We start from the raw sequence: 21,247 nt of genomic DNA, 5'->3' as shown, positions 1-21,247 counted from the left end.
GTAATCTACCTTGTCACAGTAATTGTAAGGAAGATACCAAGAGTGAAGAGTATCTTGGGAGAAATCTCCCGGTAATGGCAGAAAAGACCAGAAGACAAATCTGAATGTGCGCTTTCTGCACATTCGGCATGGTAGAAAACGTTGAATATCATAATGCTGAACAAGGGAAGCAGCGGTTGCGGGGGTAATCCCAGTTCCCCTAGTTCAGAATTATGGGTTCAGGGGATGTCAGGGTGTCCCCCGCGAACATTACATGAAAAGCTGGGAACAGTTGGAAAATAAATGCATTCAACATTTTTGTAATGCAAAGCTTTCGACTTTGCAGTATTCCGCCTCCTTGTTTTCAGCAATGTGATTTTCACGTTGTTCCAATCTCCCTCATCACAGCAACTGCACCTACGAGACCTGGCAAACTGCCAACCAATCACAAGCCTCCCATTCATTGGCAAGGTCATTGAGAAGGTAGTTGATAGATAACTACTTATATAAATTGAGCAACTCAATGGTATTAATCTTGATGATAAAGAACAGCCTCACACTTCTCCCAGGATTGTGAAATCTCTGGGTCTGATGTGGGGTTTGACCGGCGTTTGACTAATAGGGAAAGAGCTATGCTCCTGTTAGCAGCTGACATATTGGTGGGGGTGTAATAGGTATCCTTGGCTTCAGATATCCAGCTTTGCCATTTGGAGCATAAGGCCTTGAGGGATAGTCCAGTTCCTAGGCCTTGAGCCAGTATTTCTCAAGAGCTTTAATTGACTGTTGATAGACAGTTCTTGTGTATACTAGGGGTGGACAGTTTGGTCCTTGCACACTCCACTTATTTCACAGCAAAATTATTGGTCAAACCCTTTGAGGTTTGTGTAAAGGATTTTAACAGTGAGGTGATGTTTTCAGAGGTGTGGAAGTTGTATAAATGGTTTTCTGGGTGCCTTTACTGAAAGGTCTTTGAAGGAGGCACATGTCACCTTTGGTGTTTATCCTGACCCTTGCAGGTTGCCAGGGAGGCTGATAAAGAGAATGGGATCAATGCATGGTCTGTCCCATCCAATGTGCCTGCACAGTTTAGCGGGGGGGGGGCGATAAGTGGAGGTCTAGGGTATTATCTTTAATGTGTGTAGGGGCAAGCACAGATTGGGTTATTGTAGTGTCCTAGTACACTGTACATAGCTCGTGCATCTGCACGAGGGGACGCACGTGGAAGAAAGCGAGGTGAAGAGGCCTGGAACGTTGGCTCGGATGTCAGTTGGAAGAGGAGAGAAGGAGAGAAGACGTCCATTTCATGTCCCCTTCATATTTAATAATAATACTTAATTTTACTAGTTGTAACACCATAATAAATATATATATATATGCACTCCTACCCTGTTTCCCCATACTTCAGTGGCGACGAGGAGAAGAACCTTTTGTGGCCGTTGAGAGGGATCTCCGGCCGCACTGTAGGTAGGAGCGCGGCTGTTCCCCAATCCGCGATCGGCAGTCACCGCCCACTGCACTTTCTAGAGCTGCCAGCTGATATTAATTTATTCATTTATTCACTGCTCCGGCTGTCTCTCAAACCGCGATCGCCTGCCACGCCCACTAACTGCGGTGTGCGTTTCCGAAAGCTTCCAGCTGCTTTTAATTTATTCATTTATTCACTCCACTTTGTTGACTCCATTACGAACTGCCGTCCGCCCACTGTCTTTTTGAGCAAGGCGAAGGACTTACGCTTCCCTGACACTGGAAGGAGGCGGGCCCTGTTGCTGCCGGCAATAACATTAACCCTACTGCCGCCGGTGGCTGATAATCTTCATTACTCCTGCCGCTCTTCCTCTTCGCAGTGATTTCCTTCATGCTGACAATCCTCATTACTCCTGGCACTCTTCTTCTTCGCAGTGATTTTCTGGTGCTGACAATCTTCATTACTCCTGCCATTCTTCCTCTTTGCAGTGATTTCCTTCATGCTGACAATCCTCATTACTCCTGCCACTCTTCTTCTTCGCAGTGATTTCCTGGTGCTGACAATCTTCATTACTCCTGCCATTCTTCCTCTTCGCAGTGATTTCCTTCATGCTGACAATCCTCACTACTCTGCCACCCTTCTTCTTCGCAGTTTTTTTTCTTCCTTATGAGGATATTTCTAACAACACAAAGAGAAGATCACATTTTTACAGTAAATTCCATAGCTCTTGCTAATTCTCATCGCCTACATACCCTGATTGCAAGAGCTAGTCCCTGAGAGACACATCCACGGAAATAAATGGCGATGCAAGGAGTACAACCCCCACATATGTTTCTACCAGAGGTTGGGGAACCTACACTTCCGTGGAAGCGATGGCTTAAAGCTTTTGAACACTATGCGCATGTAGTGTGTGGAGCAAACTACAGTATAGAAAAAAAAAAGTCTCTACTGCTGCATTGCCTGGGCCCAGCTGGCCAAGAGAAATTTGAAGATTTGCCTGAACTTATAGGAGATGAGATAGGGGACATGAACATGTACGAGATTGCCATCGCCAAACTTAATAAGCACTATGACAAAAAAATGAGCACTATCCTAGAAAGATACAAATTCGGTAAACGAGTTCAAGAGAAAGAAGAATCCGTAGAACAGTATGTTACTGCGCTAAGGAAAATGGCTCGAAATTGCAAGTTCAACCAGCAACTAGATGAGAGGATCAGGGACCAATTTATGCTGGAATGCAGGAGCAGCAAGGTTAGGGAGAGACTATGGTCTGAAGATGACCCTACACTTGATGTAGTGTTAAGATTGGCCAAAGAAGTGGAGCACACGGAGACGTGTGTTTCAACTTTGGAAAACAGAGTGAAGGACATATCAGTCAACTCATCGATCAGTGTTGTGCAATCTGATCAAGATGACGAGATAGGAATAGTAAGAGGCGGCAGAAAAAAGAAAATGATATTACGAAAAGACGGGTCTTTGCCCAGCAACAGCAATTTGCGGCGAAGGACATCGCGAAGTGGAGATACATACAAGAATCAATTCTCAACAAGGAGACCTGATAAGGTAGAAGCCAGTAGAGGAAACAGATTCAACATGAACAGGATGCCTGTATTAGGAGGAGAACGTCAAAACAAAGGCCAATTTCCCCAAGATGGCAGAGGGAGAACCAGACAAAGAGGGTGTTACCGATGTGGCAGCCCAAGTCACTGGGCCGACAATAAAGAGTGTCCCGCTTTCAAAATGATCTGCAGGAGATGTGGGGGTGAAGGACATATAGCAAAATGCTGTAGAAGCAATCCAGGCGAAGAACATGCGTACAACTGGATTGGAGATGATGACGAAGAAGAGGAATGTGTGTTCATGGTTGATGACGGAGACACACATGTTGAGAGTCCCAGAACTAAAATTGCTGTGAATGGGTTTTCAGTCAATATGATGGTTGACTCAGGGGCAAAATATACACTGATACCAGAGGAAATGCGGACCAGAATACCTACATGAAGTAGACATCAAGCCTAAAGCTTATGGTGGGATCAGGATTGAATTGATTGGTTGGTTTGTTGCCAGTTTAGAATTTAAAGGCAGGCAAGCGAGTGGTCGCATTTATGTGTCTAAGAGAGGAGAGACTGCTCTACTCAGTTGGACTCACCAAAAACTACTCAAGGTGCGATTAGATCCCAATGCTGATGAAATGGTCTACCAAATTGATGGGTCGTACATTGAAGATATTCAGAAAATAAAGAATGAAATATTCAGAGATGAAGTAATCGGATGCTTAAAAGGTTTTTCGCATCGTATATTACTAAAGACAGGTTCAAAACCTGTAGCCCAGAAACTCAGGAATGTACCTTTAGCTCTCAAGAGGGAAGTCAAAGAGGAACTAACCAAATTGGAGAGGCGGGGCATTATTGAGAAGGTTGATGCGGCAGAATGGGTATCGCCATTGGTCATAGTAAGGAAAACTACGGGAAAAATAAGAGTATGTGTCGACATGAGGGAGTTGAACAAATGTGTGATTCCCGACAGACACCCATTGCCCAACATACAAGAACTAATATCTACTCTAGGGCCTGCAAAAGTATTCTCTACTTTAGATCTCACGGCAGCATACCACCAAATCAAACTGCATGAAGACTCAAAAAATTTTACAGCTTTTATCACACCAGAAGGACTCTATCAATTTCGTAGGATGCCGTTTGGGCTAATATCAGCGGCCTCAGTTTTTCAAAGAGTCATGCAGAAAATACTTGGTGACATGGAAGGAGTAGTGTTTTTCCAAGATGACGTTTTGGTTTATACAAACGATCAACACGAACATGATGTGAGGCTGAATAGAGTTCTGCAGAGATTACACCAGGCAGGAATGGTGTTGAGTAAGGCCAAATCGAAAATAGACAGAAAGGAAATCGAATATTTAGGACACGTAATATCTGGCGATGGCATCAAACCCGAGAAAGACTTGGCAGAATCTATCAAATCCATGAATATACCAGAGAACAAAGATCAACTCAGAACCTTTCTTGGGATGGCAGAATATTATGCTAAGTTTATAGAGAACTTTTCAGACCACACAGTGGAGATGAGAAGCCTAATGAAAATGAACAAGAAATTTGTGTGGAATGAGAAGAGCGAGAAGGAATTTCATTTCATAAAAAAGCCTTAGCTCAAGCCCCAGCACTTCAAAGCTATGTTAGAGGCAGGAAGACTGTAATAACCACAGATGCAAGCGATGTGGGACTAGGTGCATCTTTATCGCAATATCATAATGGACAAGAACTAGTAATCGCTTTTGCGTCCAGGCTGCTAAAAGGAGCAGAAAAGAATTATGCTACAATTGAGAAGGAGGCTTTGGCAATTAAGTGGGCTACCGAAAAGTTCCGATCCTTTGTCTGGGGAGTACAATTTACCATTCATACAGATCACAAACCGTTAGTAGACATTTTCAGTACCAAGGGCTTGACAAAGTATCCAGCAGAATCAGAAGATGGGTCACGAGACTACAGGAGTTTAATTTCCAAATTACACACATTCCAGGTTCAAGAAACATTACAGCGGATTGCTTATCTCGTTTGACTAGTCTAAATAATATGGAAGAGGATGCTGGAGAACAAGAAGCTGTTTGCGAAATATCAAGTCAAGCTATATCCAAACAAGATTGGAGTGATGGAATGGAGAAGGATGACGCCTTACTAGAAGTTGTGAAGAAAGTCAAAGAAGGAAGGTGGAGGAAGAATGAGATACTTTGCACAGAGGTCAAAACATTCTGGGATGTACGAGAAGAGTTGTATCTGCAAAGTGAATATCTGATGAAAGGAGACAAGATAATACCTCCTGCCAGCCTAAGAGAGAAGATTATAGTAATGGCCCATGAGGGTCATCAAGGCATTGTAAAGACTAAAAGAAGAATTAGAAGTACCTATTGGTGGCCCGGTTGTGATCGGCAGATCGAGGATCAAGTCAGGAAATGTATCCTTTGCTCCAAAAGTGATAAAGTATGCAGGGGTGCTGATTATCCGATGGTGTTGAGGGATATCCCTGAGAGTCCGTGGAATAAAATAGCTATGGATGTGATAGGTCCAGTCTGGAGTGATGGCTGTGCGACTTTCTGTTTGGTGATATTTGACATGTTAACAAGGTGGGCTGAAATTAATTTTCTACCCCAAGTCACCACATGGAATGTTATAGATTTCATGGAAGAAGTGTGTGAAAGAGAGGGGTATCCTAAAGTAGTCCTCACAGACAATGGTCCCCAATTTAAATCCAAAGAAATGGAAACATATCTGAGAGATAAAGCTATCGATCATAAATTGTGTGCCATTTACCACCCACAAACCAACGGTATTGTGGAGAGGTTCAACAGAATAATAAAGGATGCCATTAAATTAGCATGGGCTAACGGAAAGTAGTTAAAGAAACCATGTTAGCTCACAGATTCACTCCTCACAGCTCCACAGGAGTTACACCCTTTGAGTTGAGTAGGGGCAGGAAAGCTAATACAAAAATATTTCCAGGGTGGATGAGTGATCTGGTGAGAAACGAGATTAGTATAGAGGAAGCGAAAGAGAGTATTCTGCAGAGACAAATGAACAATAAAATGCTGCACGATAAGAAGCGCTTCCGGAAAAGACCTGAGTTCCAAGTGGGTAGTTGGGTGAGGATAAAACTTCCTGTAAACCTGAGACAAGGTGGATGCCAATGGTCCAAGCCAGTGAGAGTGGTAGAGATATACTCTCATGCTGTTAAAACTCAAGATGGTAGAGTATGGAACAATGAGAGAGTGATGGATATGAGAGATCAATGGGTGGAGAGTACCGATGAAGTGGTTGAAGTGAGCAAGGAGAGAAGGAGAAAGTGTCAAACTAATGACAAAGATGATGGGGATGTGCGGGGAGAGAATGATAGGTTGTGCAGAATGTCTTGGAGAGTTTCTTCCTTGGCAACAGACTCAGATAACTACCCTGAAGGAAGTGACAGGATAAGGTCCAGGACGGGAAGAAAATACAGACCACCAAGTTACCTGTATGACTATGTAGAATAAAACGTTCAAACTATTGTCCTATAAAGAAGGGAGATGTGTAGTGTCCTAGTACATTGTACATAGCTCGTGCATCTGCACGAGGGGACGCACGTGGAAGAAAGCGAGGTGAAGAGGCCTGGAACGTTGGCTCGGATGTCAGTTGGAAGAGGAGAGAAGGAGAGAAGACGTCCATTTCATGTCCCCTTCATATTTAATAATAATACTTAATTTTACTAGTTGTAACACCATAATAAATATATATATATATGCACTCCTACCCTGTTTCCCCATACTTCAGTTATGTCGAGCGATTCTGGTTGTTTGGGTCCTCGGGAGGATGGCGTCTTTACGGAAGATGTTAGCTACATGAGACAGAAGCTGTAGAAAGTAAGTATTTAACCTAATCTAGGAAGTTAACACAACTGTGAGTGCTATGTGGTGACACAGAAAGTGGAGTCATTGTGTGACAGAAGAAATTGGAAAGTATGCATTTCCATTGAATCTAATTGTGATTGATTGTGTACCACACAAGGCAGTCAGTTTTGTGGATGCCTGTCACTCCTCTCCCTGTTTTCCTGGACTAGTCAACATGTTGGATGCTATACCCAATTGGGATGAGGAAAAGAAGAGGAAGGATGTTTTTGTGAGCCGTGTTTTAGAAATTAAGATTGCATCAAGTTTATTGGCAGTGATCAAGTCTGACATGTCTGCTGCATGCTTAGTGGGCATTAATCTGCTTCAAAGAGTGTGTACTGTGCGAGAGTGATTCGGAGAAGGTTGACCAGTTTAGGTAAGTGGTTTGGATGAGTGTGTTTGCACAGGCTCCCTAGAAAGTATGGAGATGTGCTCGTTTTGTAGAGGCACGTGGTTATATTGTACTATTAGCAAGGTGCAGAGGGCTGGCCCTTGGCCCTGACAATCCAGAACAGGCACAAATGGGCAGCATCCTGGTCATCGTACATCTTATAATTAGAAAGCTTGGCGATGAGTACTCCTTGGGAGATTGCTTAAATGAAGCCTGTGTTCAAGTGACCAGCAGTGGATAGCGGTCAGAAGTTGTGAAGAGCAAGGTCAGGTGACCTGCTCTCACTGCAAGTTCTGCTGGAGGCTGAATTGGCTCCTGTCACTGGTGCCTGAGGTGGATGTGGTCAGCAGTGGATGGTGAAGAGGAATGATCATCAGAGGCAGCCTAAACCCCCGTAAAACTCTTCTGCACTCTGCAGCAAGGGTTTATCTCCATCAACACTAGGCTTGATGACATTAACTCCAGCATAAGTGCCCTTAAATCAAAGCTTGATAAGAAGAGTTCCCGTATAATGGATTCTGAAACAAGGATTGGTCATACTGAGGATGTTGCTACAGAGCTGTGTTCCACTATTTTGTCTATGAGTAAAGCCGTGAAAGCTGTCCAGACTAAGATCTTGAATCACACTCCAGATGCAATAATGTGCATATTGTCAGTGTGCCTGAGAATGACCGCCAAGCTAATATGGAGTCCTTTGTCGTGGACCTCCTTAAGAGGATCCTAGGCTCAACAGCATTTTCACCACATTTTACAGTGGAGCGAGTACACAGGGCAAGGATGCCCAAGCCTATGCCTGGTGCCCCACACAGGCCCATCATTGCACGCATTCTGAATTAAAGAGACAGAGACTTCCTCTTAAAGTATACTTGAGAGAGAGGGGAGCTCGGTTACGAATTTAGCAGGATCATATTATATACAGTGAAGAAACTGGTATATGAGCACCACATCACGGTTTACATGCTCTGCCTGGCAAAGCTGCGCTTTCAATATCAGGTGACAGTATATTTCTTTACAGTGCCGGAAGGAGGCCAACAAGTTAATTGATAACAATATTCTGCTGCCTAATAAGTGACTTAAACTAGCAATGTTATGGTGTTTCCATTTTCCTTTAGGACATGTATTCTAAGCTAGGCTTGGGTTATTGTGTTCCTGGCAACTGCATTGCGTTCCTTTATCATTTGATTCATATGCGAATGAGGGCTTGACTTGGTGCCCCTCTATTTGCGAGACCGCATAGTTCTTGGGTTCTGGTAGAATTATGTTTTGGGGCTACATCATGTATGTTGGCAATGTATTGAGGGATATGGGAGGGCTAAGGCCGTAGAGGGGGTTATTACAAAATGCTTTGTCCCTCAATCCCAAAAATGAACTCTTGAGACAAACCATGTGGGTTCGAATCTGCATGGTTGATCCACAGGCTGGCAGACATGGATGGGGAATAACGAACACTTAGACGTGACTGGGATTGCCACTATGAGCTGGAATGTTAGAGGATTAAAATCCTGTCAGTGCACGTAAACTCCTTTCCTATGTTGAGAGACACAAAATAAAGATCTTATTATTACAGGAGACACATGCCACTAAAGGCTTTCGTGGGTGATTTGCGAGTAAATGGGTACACATAGGTACTACATGGATTATTTCTCCCAAGCAAGAGGTCTCCTAATACTGATACATATGTCCGTTCATTTCAATGCATATCATTGCTCGCCGACCCCATGGGAGGTATGTTAGTGTGCAAAGAGTTGTCAATGGAGCTGTACTCTTGAAGGTGAATATATACAGGCCCAATGTTGACAATGTTGACTTTTTCCACCACATATTTTTCCTCTGTGACAAGACGTCAGGCATACCTGTAATATTGGTTGGAGATCTTAACACAATACTAGATGTAAATCAACCGTTCAAGTTAAGCACGATATCCCCTATGAATGCAGCAAAAGCTATTGTGGAGGGTATGGTCGATAGAGGCTGGGTGGGTGTGTGGAGGTGTAGGCATCCAGGTGAGAAGGAATTCCCCTACTACTCCTCAGTCCATGATACGTCATGGAATTTTGACTACTGAATCACGTGAAAGGAACTAATGGGTTGATTTGGGGGATGTCATATTCTTCTAACTTTCTCTGATCACGCGCTGCTCCTTTTAGACATGAAATGCGAAAATGGGCAATTGACATACTGCCATGCTGGTTCATGGCGCTAGCATTGCTGAAATTAGGATGCCAAATCGATAATCGCAAACACATACAAGTTTTTTCTTCAACCAATTTGAATTTTGTCCCCACAATAAGATCCTTATAGCAAGTTTTCTAAGCCTAGATCAAGGGATAGCCATGAGCATGGAATATGGAGTACTATGCACTATCCATAGAGGCTTCTGAATAAAAGCTGAAATACTTAGAAATAATATATGCACTGAAGCTGGAGGTGTCTGACTTAGTAGATATTAGGAAAGAACTAGAAAGATGTTGTGAACTTGTGGATAGAGAGACAAAGTGCTTCTCCGTACAAGCATGGCTAGACAATATGGTGAAGCCGACAGACCAGGCAGGTAAGTTGGTAAGAAGAGAGCTAACAGGTGAAGTAATCCTCATGGTTAGGAATACCTTTGCCAACCATTTTCAGTAAAAATAATGGTTGTGGAGGCATTTCTCCAGTATCGTAAACCATTTTACTCCTGCCGCCCTAGAAAGTCTCAAACAGGAAACTGGGATTTCCTAAGCTCCTTACTGACATTACAACTTTCAGCCGAAGCTGCGCTGAAGCTTGATGTATCGATCACACTAGATAAGATTACGGCAGCCCTACACATGCGACCAAGTGGGCAGGCAGACTATGCTCAGAGTTCTACAAGAGGTATAGACTGGAATTAAGTCCCTATCTACTGCAACTTTGGGAAGAGTTCTTGAGAATGGGAGGCCTGCCAGTAACACGTAGGAAGGTGGTTATCACGCTTATGCTGAGGCCCCCAGAAGATTGTGGATTATTCACCCTTAGTCACTGCTAAATGTTGATACCAAAATATTTTCTTGAATTCTTGCAACTTGCCTATTGCTGGTCGTGCCACAACCGATACTCCCTGATCATTATACGTCATTAAACCTTAGGAGACCCTTCAATATAATGTCACAAATTAAACAACTTGTCCCTGCTTTGGCCATCTCATTGGATGTCAAGAAGGGTTTTGACTTGTGGATTGGGATCTTGATATGATATGATATGATATGATATATTTTACTTATAGCGCACCCATACACAAGTGTTTCAAAGCGCGATGAGGCAGGGAAGGGAAAACAAGAGGGGGAACAAGACCACAATCTTACTAGGCCCAGTGACATTGAGATCGCGCAAGTGCAGGTGAGGGGAAGGGGAAACGTTCTGAGAGAAGGGGAGGAGGAGCAAGTGCAGGACATAGGATCTAAACATCAAGAAACAAGAAGTGCAGCCAACAGGTGGCAGTGCAAGGTTAAGTGCAAAAACAGCAGGTGATAGATAGTAGGGGGACTGTAGGGTTCCAGATACAGCCCAAGTACAGGATTTCCAGGAGACAGTGCAGCTGTGCAGCTGGGAGGGCAGGGACTTGGGCCCGTGGTTCAGAGGGTAACCAGGTAACCAGTGCAGTATCAGACAGGAGATCCGCAGGTAAGAGGAAGGGAGAAGGTAGAAGCAAAGTGGAAAGTCTTGAGCTGCTTTCAGAAGCGGAGATGGTTCTGCTCCAGTTTCAGAGAGGCAGTGAGGCTGTTCCAGAGGGACGAGCCCACCGAAGAGAGAGATCTGCCCCCAACTCATTGCTTGGAGAAGCGCCTGACCCTCGGAGGTGGAGGAACGAAGGGCTTGAGTAGGAAGATATTTTCGAAGAGAAAGCTGGATATGTTTGATCCCAGGCCCCAGAAGGCCTTGTGAACAATTCAAAGGGTCTTGAATTTGATCCTTGCAGCCACTGGAAGCCAATGGAGGGATTTTCACAGTCCTGTTATGGATGAGTTGCAGAGGACAGAGAGTAGAGGCAGACAGATTTAAAAAGAGGCTTTTACAATAGTCAAGCCTACAGAGAACCAGAGCTCTGGAAACAGTGAGTTTCTGGGGGAAGGAGAGGAGAGGGGAATACCTCTGAGGAGGTGCATTTGGTAGTTTGACTTCTTAAAGACGTCAGGAAGTGAGAAGAGAAGGAGAGTGTCGAGTCGAAGATAACCCTGAGGTTCTTAGCCATGCAGGTGGAAGCAGGAGGAGGGCCATGGGAAGCCGGCCAGAGAGTGAGGGGAAAAAGGGGTGCAGGTGTGCTAATGAGGAGGATCTCAGTCTTGCTGGCATTCAGGCAGATATAATTGGTGGCACACAGCTCTTTGATTGCAGTGAGACAATCCGGGAAGAGAGAAGGAAAAGAGGCTGCAGTGGGGAGCCTCAGAGCAAGCTGGGTGTCATCCGCATAGCACTGGAAGCAAGGCCGTGGGCAAGAGGTGCCATGTATTGGTTGAAGAACAGGGGAGAAAGGTTAGACCCCTGGGGAACACCGCAGGTGGAGAGAGCAATAGAGGAGAGGAAGGCCCCAAGTTGGACCTGGGAGGGTCAGTCAGAAAGGAAAGAGGTTAACCAGGCCAGAGCCTGATCAGTGATAGCCAGATTATCACAGAGCTGGTTGAGCAGGATGGCATGGTTAACTGTGTCAAAGGCAGAGGAGAGATCAAGTAGGATGAGGACAGAGGCGAGATTAGAATCAAGGTTAGAGAGCAAGTCTTCACGGATGTTCAGGAGAGCAGTTTCTGTGCTTCTGGCTACTCTGAAACCAGACTGATGGTCATGGAAACAGCCAACAGATTCACTGTGTAGATTAAGCTGGGAGATGGCAAGCTTTTCCAGGAGTTTTCCGAGGAAAGGAGTGATAGAGATCAGGCGGTAATTAGCCAGAAGGCAGGGGTCGGCTGAGGACTTCTTGAGGGTGGTTCTTGATGGTTTTAGAAGAACAGGGAAGAACCTGTTTAGATGAGGTTTTCATAGATCGGACTTGTCTAGAAACCTCATTGGGGGAGAGGAGAGGAAAGGCAGAGAAGGGAGGCGTTTGGCCGCAGGAGGGCTGTAGGGAGATTAGAGCATGGGGGGAGAAGGAGGAGAAGATGAGAGGTGGACATGATGTCCTTAGTTTTAGAGATGAAGTGAGAAGCCAGGAGAAGTAGAGACTGTGGCAGGATTGGCCGGCTCCTTGCAGATTTTATAGAGTTCGGCCGAGTTGTTAGATGCCGCAGAAATGCGGGCTTGGATATGAGCTCTCTTCATAGTGAGGACAGAGAGTCGGTATTGCCTTTGGAGCAGGTGACAGACCAGTTTGTCAAATGCCAACCATTTCCTCTCAGACACACTACAGTTGCGTTTGAGGGTGACAAGGTCTGAGCCTTACCAAGAGCTGCCCTTGATTTTAGACTTCATGTGGATCCTCATAACAGCGGCAGGTAAAACGAGAGTATCAGAGCTTTCCGAATGGAGCATGGAAAGGGCTATGTCAGGGTGTGTGTCAGACAGAGGTGTAGGAGGGGGAGAGAAGAATGTGGCAAAAGCCTCAGCTGACACACACTTCATGGGTCGAATGACTGAGAAGTTGGGTGGCAGTAGGCTTAGCCTGAGGGGTAGAGAGCGAGAGAGATGGGAGGAGAGGAGTAAATGGTCCCTCCAGGAGAGAGGAGTGGTGAGAGAGTTAGAAAGGGGGAGGTCAGAGCAGATCAGAGCATCAAGAGTGTGCCCCACAGAGTGAGTTGGGCCAGAAGGAAAAATAGAGAGAGAATCGCAAAGATTGCGGAAGAGTCCAGTGGCAGGACTGGAAGCATCCAGGTGGATACTGAAGTGTCCAAGGAGGAGGAGTTGAGTGGTTGAGGGCAGGAGGGAGGAAGATAGGTCTGCCCACTCACAGAGGAAGGGGGTGATCAGACCAGGTAGCCACTGTGAGAGAGTGGGCAGGAGAGAGAGAGCCTGCAGACCAGGCATTCAAAGGAGGAGTAGGCTTGCATAGGAATGATAGAGGCAGGAATCCACTCTGGGAAGATCAAGGCTACCCCCCTACCGGAGCGGTTAAATATGGACGCAGAGAGGATCTTGTCACCATCAGGAAGGAGATATGAAATGATGTGATAGGTTATTTATAACACGCTTAATACCCAGAATTTTCTAAGCACGGACCCGGGGATCGAACCTGTGTTGCTTCGTGTCATCTTGCTTCCAAGGCAAGCACGTTGCCCTTGAGCTATCCTCCCGAGAGTGTCAAAGCTTGTGACAGAGCTGGCCGTTAACCATGTCTCAGTAAGACCAAGGACATCAAGGTCGAGTTCTTCTAGGAGACGGCAGATGTCAAAGGAGTGTTTGAGAGCTGAGCGTGAGTTAAGAGTGTGGAGGTGGAGAAGGTTGCCATCCTTGAAAGATTTCCAGGGAGGGGTACAAATCAGAGGTACTACCTGCAGAAGTGTAGAAGGAGCCAGTGGGAGGGCAGAGGAGGTAGGAGGAGAGGGCAAGGAAGACAAGGAGGAGGGATAGGGTGCCGGAGTAGTGGCAGAGGGAGGAGACACAGGAGCTGAAGAAGGCAGAGAAGTGACAGCAGGAGAGGAAAGGAAATTGATAAGGCGTGGGAAGCATCGATCAAAGAGGAGGAGGTTGGACTGAGGGCCTTGGACCAAGACAGTGCCATTGAGGTAAACATTGATGATGACCTTAGAGGAGCTTCTATTACATTATGTTTTGGCTTCTTCGTGATCTCCTGTATGAAGATATAGCACACCCATGTGATGTCAAAGTTACAGTGAATAATGGCTTTTCTCAGATGTTCCCATTGGGTAGAGGAGGTAGGTAGGGATTCCCTCTTTACCCTATCCTTTTTGCTTTGATTGTGGTGCCGCTGGCCAACATTCTACGCCACTGACACATAAGCAGGGGGATCAGGTTAAAAGATACCCCAAGATCATCTTGTTATGTTTGGAGCATGTGTTAATTTACATTAGGGCCAGGAAGCCAATTTACATACGATTATGCTGGACATCATGACATTTAGTGACTATTCTAGCTTGGTCATTGATTGGTCCAAGTCTGATGTCTTTCGCCTTATGGGCAGGACAGCTTGTACCTTTTAAAGTCTTCTCACACGATATTCCACTTCGGGGTTTCAGTCCCCAGATATCATAGCCAGTTCTACTCAGATAACATTGGGGCATAACTGCAGACTCTTCAGGTCTAATTCACTAGATGGGCTTGTATACCTGTTACTTTGATGGGCAGAATTATGCTGCTGCAAATGGTTGTATTACCAAAATGTGTGCACTCTTTCCTCAACGTTCTATTATATGGTCTAGACTCTTCTTCAAAGTACCGAACACGCTGCAGGTCCCTGATTTTGAGATTAATTATTTAATAGCTCAGGTTAGTTTAATCTCCTATTGGGCTGGAAATACAACCATTTACCCACATGTAAGAATTGAAAGGAGAGCTGCGTTAGGGACATCAATGCTCAGCAAGGGATATGAAGACTCCTGCCCATGTTACCCGTTGGCCACCAAACTCGGAGCCTGGCGTATGATTATGGTTTGCTTGGAAATAGAACATTCATACAGTTGTAAGGCACCCATATGGGGTATGTTGGATGCCATGCCGATGATGAAGGAATTAGTAAGGTTTGTGCTGTGAGTAGGGTTCACATGCTTAGATTGCTACTTCCCGCAGGGCTCTTTTTTATCGCTCGCGGATCTTCATGAGCAAATGAGGCCCAATTCAAATGTCATACTTCAATACCTATAGGTTAGAGCGGCTCTCATCTCTAAATGGCCATCTTTCCCAATGAACCAGAGACAACATAAGTGTGTAGAATGCATTTCAAGACATTTCATAGCTTGCATTACACACCCAAACGGATGAAGCAGTTTTATGATAATACTGATGGCTTCTCTCTTAGATGCAGGTCCACAGAATTGGGTCATCTACATATGTGTTGGTCATGTCCTATGCTTGCCGAATATCGGGTGGAAGTATGTAGAGAACTATCCTCAATGATTGATGTAAATGTGCCAGATGACCCCAAGCACAGCATTCTAGGTAATTACGGCACATTTCCAGTAATGGAACGTAAATTCCTGCACATTATTTTTCTTCTAGCGAAAAGAGTGATCCATTTACATTGTCAGGTTAAGGGATCTAACATGCGCAAATAACAACGAAGATGCCTATATCTCCCTCCTTCCGGTTATGACATATGGATCTATTACCATGCGCACTACTTGCCTGAAGTGTCCCACTGGATACACTCTCAGGAGATCCAGTAGGATTACGCAATCCATGCATGATATTTGACATCATGTTCTGATCAAATTCCTGTGTTTCGTTTTCTCAATTCCTTGATGGTTCTGCATCTATGTGGCATTATGGAACTTTGGTTTGCCTCACGATATTCTACTCGAGAAAGTAAATAAATACAAGATGTTTAAAAAACTGTTCAGCTTCACAAATACACCTAATGCATGCTCACGCTCAAACTGCTCAAACTGTTCCACGTCAATGTTTTCTTTCTAAAGACAAACGTGCACACTTGCTATTTTAATATTACAAAATAAAAGCACATTTAATGTCCTAACATGTTTTGTGTATTTACCTTGCTCACTATTAAACTAACGATTGTATTTGAATGCTAGAACTCCAAAACCAATATTGCCTTTGCTCACTACACCTCAGGCCATAACTTGTGTTTGGGTCATAATCCTGCATAACTGACCTCTGTCATGGTCTATAAGGCTTAGGTATAGCCCTGATTTAACCTGCTTCTTAAAAAGCCTGTTTTACTTTTAACTGCTGCCATCAGATCCAATGGAGGTGCTGATATTTTCTGTGATGTTTCCAACCAACTCGTTTTACCTATCATTTGCATTAACCCATCTAAACATCTTCAAATAATCAGATTGTCCCAAAGAGGGGCTGGTCCTCAATAACCTATATATCACTTCATCTCATATTATCCCTTCACATACCTGACCAATCAGATTTGCTAATTTAGACATTTATTCAGGCGTAGCCAGGATTGTAGTAGCAATGAGTGAGCATTTACAGATTGTGGTTGGACCTTACCCTCTCAGGCCCTACCCTGCCTATACCTCTGTTAAATCTTCAAATCTTGGTTTTGACAACAGCCTCAGTCGTTTCATCATTCCTGTCCAATAATTAATAATTTTATTGCCCACCAATCGCAATGGCATATTGCTACTTTCCTGTAGCCTGTTTCTTTTTCCAACGTAAAAACGAAACGTAAAAACTGCTTTCAACCTTTTAAAATATATATTTGGAACATAAATAGGCAGAACCTGAAAAAAACACATGGGAAGCACTAAACTAAACATAAATCACCTTTTTAAAAAAAAGAAAAAAAATATTCGATTTTTTCAATTAATCACCAAATTAAATTCCTAAACATAAAAAAATTAACAATAAGTGGATTACAGTATACTAGAACAATAGGCAATTTAGACATTGGGCCACATTATAAGTTTGCCGGTCCGGAAACAACAGTGCCGGTAAGCCTACTTGTGCGGTTGTTTCCGGACCGGCAAACTGCCGGAGCCGCTGTGTACAGAGGCCATGGTAGGCAAGCCGTCACGGAAGCACTGGCACCGTTAACAATGGTGTTGGTGCTTCCGTGGACCCCATTCCCATAGAGTCCAGTAGGACTCTATGGGAATAGGGACTTACAATGGGCCGGCGCCTGACTTCCTGGGCCGCTGGGGTTGTAATCCCCTGGTGTTACCGGGAAGACAAGCGCTGGTAAATCATTACAGGTCTGGCGGCAACCTGCCGGTAGCACCGACATGGTTACTGCCGGTCCTGTAATGAGGCCCATTGTAACGATGATGGCAAATAGATCTCCTAGCTGTTATATTGCAACCAACATTTGAAATAACACAAAATAAAACACATATATATTAGAGGAGTTGCATTACACTGTCCCCTAGCTCTGATCTTGTGAAAAAACAGAAATCGACTATTCAAGACTTTTTTATCGTGGAAAGCAGCCGGGCTTATGACCATGCCTAGAGATTAAAAGGGGTTACAATTAGTATGTAACTAGGATTGTTGTGGCACAGGAAACCTGGATGATGAACATTTCACCTCTAGATGCTTTGAAGGATTGCGAGCAGAGGCTACAAGATTTTAATGTTTATCATTAACGAAATTGATCCTGGTAATCTGTCTCAGAAAGGGTGGTCTGCTGATCTGGAACGGGGAGTATCTAGAAGGGGGAGAACAGGTGGGCACCGCAATACTCAAATGCAAGTGTTAATTACTCAGCTCATTTTGAGGCGTCCTCCAGAAACTTGAGAAGCACTTACTCAGGAAAAACAACTGCAAAAAATACACTGATGATCTAAATCATCAGAACAGGGGATGCCATCCTGTAGTAAAAACTGCTCCTTATTACACATTCTTAATATCATATAACTCAAAATAAAACCAATTCTGTTGATCTTCTTCGCCAGTTTACTTTATCAATGCAACGTTCTTTCTTTCATGTTTGCAGTGGCAGAAACAGTAGCTGATGCGTTTCAGACATGTCCATCTCAGGGCTAATTCTACAAAATGCACAATGTGTACCGGGTGTTGAAATTTGAAAGAAAACATCCAATAAAACTGAAAAAATATCACACTCATCACTCTCTACTCTAACTGCTTTGTGAAAGAAACGGTGCACCCAGGAAAACTGTGAAACCTGGTAAATTCAAAGAAAAAGAAGAATAGAAAAATCTTATCCATAGATAAAATAACTGTAACAAAAATCTACTACAAATTCCATTGTAGAAATAAATAGTAGTCCTCACAAGCTTAATAAACACAACTATAAGGTATACTCCTTCCATAGCTGTGCAGTGCAGAAGTAATCTCAACAAAGATGTTTCTGCTACTAATATATGGCACGGACAAACAATGATGAAATAATGGTAATTGTTCAATGTCGTATAAATTCAAACAATCACAAAAGAAGGGAAATAGAAAGTGCACCTGTCTCTGTACATGTAGAGAGTAGCTGAAAAAGTGCATTAAAAAGTAAATAGAATTTGAGGATTATCCACTAATATAGTCTAAGCTGGACAAACTAACAGTCCTTTATCGGATAACTCTTACCTATAATTTCACCCGGACTTTGTCAAAGAAGTGGTCCCCTGCGCATATTTTTGTATTTCGTATTTATTTGTTTTTTACATGTATTGTGATAAACCTGAAGGTATTCTCCCAAGCAGGCCTCGAGAATCCCTTCTTCAGGTTGCCTGGAAAGGGACTATGCTCTCAGACCCCCAACTCTAAAGGCAGACGAGTGAGAGAAGATCACCTGGATAGGGGAGCCCAGGGTTGTGCTCGGGGAAATACCCCAGGTGAGATGCGGTATTATACCGAAGAGGAAGTTGAGGAGGAAGGAGTCCATAAGGCTTTTGTAGGCTGGACCACCTCTGCCTCCCTCCCTCTCATTGCATCCCTCTTGCCCAATTCCAACAAACCCTCCATATATAACAAATCCCCTAGGATCCCGATCCCTTGTACATTCAGAAACTACCCGAATGCTCCCAGTCATTCTCCTTCCCGTCCCTCTGATTGTTATTTCCCACACTCCCAATCTGCTCAAAAAATACAATACCGTTCCCACAATCCCCCTTGTTCATTTTATGATAATAATTCTGGTCATTCCTGTTTGTTTCACAAACCTTACCCATCTCATCCTTCTGGATTTCACAACCCCCCTGAATAAAGAATATCATTTTTCATAACCACCCCCCCCCCCTTTTCAGACACAAATACTTTTCCGCCTTCCTTTTCCAACCTGAACACTTTCACCCAACACTAAAGAGGACGGACTAACAGAGCCGTTTTCCTAACATGTCCCGACACAAGGGTCATCAGAGCAAGGAAATTGATCAGAATCACACACACCTGATGGCCCTTTCTCTTCTGCACAGGGATAAAGGTGAAGCACGAGAGTACAATACAAGCAAGGCAGACCGCACAACAAGACAGTTATCCAGACATGCCAGTTCAAGAGAAGGACAAAGGCGGTGAATATCGAAAGGCAGATGAGGAGAGAATCAACCTTGCCCTTTCCGTCCCAGACCTGTGAGATCCCCACAGAAGGAATCGTAAGACTGCGGACAATAGCTCAAGTGTGTTGCAACAGATGTCAACAGTACATGTAGTGTGTCTATGCTGATTAGCAGGACCGAGGGAGAGGCCTGCTACCGTGGTACCGGCCTTGACTCCAGATACAAGGAAAGTCAAGCAGTTCATCACAGCCGGTGAGTTGAGGGGAGAACTGATAAGAAACTGAACTGTGTTGAATGAAAGTCGCAAAGTGGTACATTGAGAAAAGTTAAAAGAACTGTAGTGGCACATTCAGAAAAGTTGAAAGAACTGTAAATTGTTAAGGGAAGACCAGCTGCAGAGGAAATCGGCACCACGTGAGTGCTCCCTCAAGAGACTCAGGTTAATCCCATGTTGAGGTGAGATTGATAGTAGCAGGAGTAAGAAGAAAAGTAAGATCAAAGGGTGGATGTGAAAAAGGCAGAGGGAGAGATTGGAGGGACAGGAGTATACTGGGAGGAGAGCATTTGTCGAGACTATTGGAGCAAAGGGTACGGATAGAATGGGCATGAGAGACAGTTGAGTGATACCGGTGAAAGAAGGCACCATCACTAACTCCCTGAGACTACTAAGTGGGACGGATCAGGGAAAGCTAGAAAACCCCAAGGGAGATAGCAAGCCAATGTCTTAGGGAAGTCATACTTAGCCCTAGAAAACGCAAAGACAACAGGTGGCATTGATTTATAGTACTAACACCCATTAACAACGACTTGGTCAGGAAGGAGGGTAACAGCCCAGGTAGGTGAGCGATCGATGGACCGCCCTAGTGCCGATTCCCGCACAAACTTGCTCAGCCCTGAGATCTACCCTAGAACCCTTGACCCAAGCTATTTGTAAAGTCCCAATAAACACCCTTTGACTTACTACCAGAGTCAGTGTGGTTATTTGTGGTGGGCCTTCCCGTCATAAAAAGCAAATTGGGTATGATGCAAGAAGGAAAAAGTAAATTGTTACCTTAAGGGGGATTGGACCCCTTAAATCAGACTTGCTTTTTCCCAATCCTGGGTGGCCTTTTGTCTTATAAGGAAGGGGCCTTCTACTGCTTCCTTTAAACGTACAATGTGTTTTTTAATATGTTTTTACTGCGACGTTCAAGGACTACGGGTGCAATTCCGAGTCCTATATGGCATCCATTTCAAAGGTTTGGCTGCAACTCTCATTTCCCAATTGACCAATCAGAAACTGCCCGTGAACACTAAAACAGCTTCCTGATTGGTCCAGATGTGTCCGCGGACACTGAATCAGGAAGTGAGTCAGCAGACCAAACCGAAATAGCACTAATTTAGTTTTACTTATGTTTTGGGCAGTTTGTTTAAAAAACTCTATTGGACAGATTGACACCAAATTTCCAAAAGCATGCTTTAGGGACCAGGCTGCAGCTTCTCTCGCAAGTTTGGTGCAAATCCATCCAGAGGTTCGGGCTGTAGCCACAAGCAAAAATATTGTCCCGTGCAGAAATAGAAACATATGAAAGTGCACCATCAGCAACATATTCTTCAAAAGTCTTTCCGGATTTTAAATAGTATGAAACCCCCAATGCCACTCCCCCTTCTTGACGAAAATGCACCAAACTTTGCAAAAAATTCTGGTCTATATGTCGTATTGGTCAAATGGTGAAAAAGTTATAAGGTGCCCAAAAACTGCTCTTCCGATGGGAAAGCCAAATTTATTGATTGGCCATTCCTTTATTCCTTTATTTTGTATTGTCATACTTTTGAATGTTTGCATTGCTACTGTTATCACAATTTTGCCCCTCTTAGGTGTATACATTATTTAAAGATTGTACATATATGCGCATGCCCTACTTAGTTCCATTTGATTATTTCACAAATCATTCGAATCATAA

The sequence above is a fragment of the Ambystoma mexicanum genome, chromosome 2p (assembly GCF_040938575.1).
Source record: "Ambystoma mexicanum isolate Mex_15411 chromosome 2p, UKY_AmexF1_1, whole genome shotgun sequence".
NCBI classification, from domain to species: Eukaryota; Metazoa; Chordata; class Amphibia; order Caudata; family Ambystomatidae; genus Ambystoma; species Ambystoma mexicanum.
This window is presented reverse-complemented; position numbering follows the sequence as displayed.